Raw genomic sequence first — 4,149 nt, 5'->3', positions numbered from 1 at the left:
AAACATAACAACTTAACACAATTTAAATTCGGTACAACTAATAAAAATACATGACACGGAAAACATAAAAATAAAATACTAACTCAACACATCCATGTGTTTGTTTAGTCACTATCGCCCATTATTCTCTGCTTCAACCACTTAAATTTCTCTTTCAACCTATTATTTTCTTCTTCCGCCTCTTTTAGTTTCTCCTGCACTACCGCAAGTTGTCGTTATAGTTTAAAGATCTGGAGTTCGTATTCACCGGTCATATTCCAAACATTCTACAAATATGATTTGTAGTATTCTTGGTTAATGGGTTCATCATACCATTCTTCAAATCTACATTGATTTCAGTCCTACCAATGGGGATTATAACACAACACTATTAGTTAACATTTTATAAAAAAAAATATTAACAAATATTTTTTTCCAAAACAATAACTTACAAGTTGTTGACATATCCAGCGTCTGCGCCCCACATTACTATTTTACCAACATGGCTTCAAAATCGCATGTTTACCACAATAACACCTTGGGACGTCATTGCGTCCAAACATTTCTTAATGCAAGATAACTTAACGAAGAAATATTTCAGAAGACTTGAAAATATTTATGACTGAATTTTTACAAAATCCTTAACTTCTTTAAATAAGGCAAAAATCATTCTGGGGTACAATTATTTGAGGTATAGCGCCTTAAATATGGGCGCTATACCCACTTGAATTATTGTTATGTCAGTTAAGCCCAAAAAAATATTGGTGGGCCCACATACTATATATAGCGCGGTATGTTAGGGCTTTATATATATAGCGCCTTTTAAAAGGACGCTATATTTAACTGGGCAAACGGCCGTTAAGATATACCGCCTTTTAAAAGGGCGTTATATATATTATGGTCACCAATTTTTTTTTTCCACACATTTTGATTCTTTGAATCCAAAAGAACCACATTTTGATTCCGGACTCGTCAAACTCTGCCCCAGCTAGCATAAGCTACCAAAGATAGTGAGAGAGAAATGATTCTCTCCAAGGAGACAACTCAGTGGCCAAAATTTTATAAAATTCAAATTTTAATATCACAAATTTTATGCTAAAGATAGTGAGAATTGTACGATTTTTTATTTTTAAAAAAGCATTAAAAAGGTAGGTCCGAAGAAAAAAAACTATTCAAATAAAGGGTTGAAAAAAATACATATATAACTTTTGGCGAGCACAACTATTCTATTATCCATTTCTAATAAACTAGATGGACCCAATTCCGGATCAATTTCTAGAAAGTCAGTGGAATCCAGAATCTTTATAGCAACCTGTATTTGTTCCAAAGTTCTTCCTTTGGTTTCAGGTACAAACTTAATCACAAAAACATACAGCATGAAAGTGCCTGCAAGTATTAAAATCAACGTGAGTAGAAATCCCCTATTGTTTTAGCTTATGATGTATTTGAAAGCCCTCGACCAGACGAGTATTTCACATAGAACCGAACCGACAAAGAATTCCAAACTCTTTAAATTTGTTAGAAATGATAATCGTCCTAATTACTTACCATAAGAGTTCCAACTCATGAGAAAGTTGAAAGTGCAAGTACATGCCCATGCTCCAAACCAATTGACTAATGTTGCTAGGCTCCCTGCAACCCCTTTAATATCTATAGGAAATATCTTGAAGAAAAAACAGCAATGCCTAGGCTGGACAAAGAATCTCATTTCTCATACTCCTGCTGTTCCATTTTATGTGGCAAATCTTTCTGTTTAGTCTGTTATATAAAGAATGACACATTTTTATATTTTAAAGGTATTTAACTTAAACGTTTTATTTTACTCTTAATAATATGTTTTTTTAGCCATGAAAATTTTTCTGGCTGTTTCAGGCCACAAGTTCCTAAAGACTTTTTTTCTTAAACTTCATGTCCAATGAAACACTGCCACGTATAATGAAACCAGACGGAGTAATAAATAACGGTGAATAGTATAGATTATATTGTACTTTAGACATCACAACCCAGGAAATTGCTCCCATTCCTATTTAAAAGTAACCGGTATAAACCTGCAAACGAGATACAAGTATAAGATTAAGTAAAAGCAAAGAAACTCCTATTTTCTCTTCTTTTCTCAACTTGGTTGCGAGGTATATGTTTGAATTGTGTAACCATCTCATCTAAAAACTTAGATTGTTACAGAGAGCACACTTTTATTTGTTTAATTATATCTTTAATAACAGTGTAATTATAAGAAAAGAATTGGTGACTGTAGCAGTATGCCTTGTTAAAACAAGTACTGGTGCTGCTTCTAGTGCCATTTCATGTTCCTGGTCCAAAATGAAACTTTCACATGAAGAATTTATCAGAATGAAACTCAAAGATTCAAACACTCTTTGGATTTGACATTATACCTTCAGATAGAATGAGCTTCCGATTAGCATACAGCCGACGACAAGTCCTGTCGTAGAAACCTACCACAAAGACATTGGTAGCTTTATATTAGGAAACAACAACAATATACCTAGTGTAACCCCACAAGTGGGGTCTGGGGAGGATAGTGTGTACGCAAACCTTACTCTCACTTTGTGAGGGTAGAGAGGCTGTTTCGGATAGACCCTTGGCACATCAAGCCTTAGAAAACAAAGTATCTTAATATCCATAAAACCGAGATGGAAAAGTATCGGAATTGAATAGCTTATAGTTCCAACATCAGAAGGGAATCCTGGGAAAAAAGAGTACTTCAATTTTGTGCTCGATTACATAGTAGTTCTGTTCGTTGAATTCTTGCGCTATACATTAATTCTTTCTTCGTCCTCTACGTATCAGAAGAGGCGATATTATATGATGAGGGATCGATACCTGAGGACTCAAAAATACTACTGGAGTAGAAACATACTCCATTAATTTCACCAAATTGTTTAAGCACTTGAAATCCAATTCCCACCTGGCCATAGACCTGTCATTTGCTGGTTAACTGAATTTTTAGCTTTGAAAATGTTGAAAGACAGTATATGAAAATAGAAGCTTTACTATGAGTGAGAATAAGTATCTTCGTTGAAACAAATCAAACAATCGGAGTTTAGGAAGCTTTTGAAGGTTGTCAAAGGTAATCCTGTCAAGAAATTCGAAATAGTCCAATTCAGAAGTAAGTGAGAATCATAGCCTCAGGTTTTAAAGTGTCCTAGGATGTCTCGGAGCCATATTTAGTAGAGTCCTTATCGTTGTACAATCGACCACATCTATAATTAGGAGGCTACTTGGGCTGTTAGGAATGTCACCCGTCTTTTACACTCTAGATCGTATGATAGAGCTTGATTATAAGACTGTCTTTCGGAACATGGCGCCTAGGAAGAAGGTGCCATGTAGCCTGAAAAAAGGAAAAGTTGTGTGTAACTTATTGTGGTTTGATTTCTCTGTTCATTTCGCCTTTTCTCTTTTTGTTTGGCGCGCCTTATCATTCCATTGGCAGATAACTCTAATAACATACCTGTTAGTCCATTGCATCATAGTTCCTATAATGAAGGCAACTGCTAGTCCAACACATATCATTAGCTGTTGGATTACAAGGAACAAACAATAGTTAGAACAAGGAATGCCAATATCATCATAGCTCCCATAATGAACAAACAGCCAAGACATTATAACTTTGTTATGGACGCTTTATTCTGTCTCCACTTATGACAAGCGCAAAGGCGACAGTGGAATCTTCTCTGGTTTACCCCTTTGCAGCCTATTTGGACCGCTTGTGATTGCTCCAACCATAGCCCCAAATGTTGATATCGAACCAAAACTGCACATATATATGTTGGATATTAAAACTTTTCTTCCAAAACTATGTTTACAAGATGAGTATTACATGAAGGAGTGAAATATTTAATCAAAGTGTATTATCGACATCACATTGATGTGTTTCCTTCTAGTAAACTTGGAAATATAACCAAATCCATATAATTTTTGACGAAGAAGGTTCAATTAACTCCACCCCGGATCCATTATATACGCGTAGTGGCGGCAAAATGGTTACAAGAAAATAATTATCCACCCATATTATCCATTAAAAATGGGTTATATAATGAATATTTTAAAAATGGGTCAAATATGGATAAAAATTATATTATCCACTTAGAAAATGGATAACTAATGAGATTAACTTTTACATTTGTAAAGTCTCAAATTGGGGGTTCCTCA

The 4,149-nt window shown here is 34.7% G+C and overlaps 1 long non-coding RNA gene across 2 annotated transcripts; it reads right to left on the bottom strand.

Annotated features, from left to right (window-relative positions):
- Positions 1–1,175: 1,175 nt before the first annotated feature.
- Positions 1,176–3,747, bottom strand: LOC138905855 (uncharacterized). Of its 2 annotated transcripts, none has more exons than XR_011413591.1 (3): positions 2,821–3,747; positions 2,544–2,683; positions 1,176–2,432 (listed from the first exon to the last, which is right to left on the bottom strand). It is a non-coding gene; the product is annotated as an uncharacterized lncRNA (long non-coding RNA). The 2 variants fall into 2 exon arrangements; XR_011413592.1 differs by having other exon boundaries at positions 2,544–2,917; positions 3,449–3,747.
- Between the last annotated feature and the right edge of the window lie 402 nt (positions 3,748–4,149).

This window comes from Nicotiana tomentosiformis, chromosome 2 (genome assembly GCF_000390325.3).
Source record: "Nicotiana tomentosiformis chromosome 2, ASM39032v3, whole genome shotgun sequence".
Lineage (NCBI taxonomy): Eukaryota > Viridiplantae > Streptophyta > Magnoliopsida > Solanales > Solanaceae > Nicotiana > Nicotiana tomentosiformis.
This window is presented reverse-complemented; position numbering and strand designations above follow the sequence as displayed.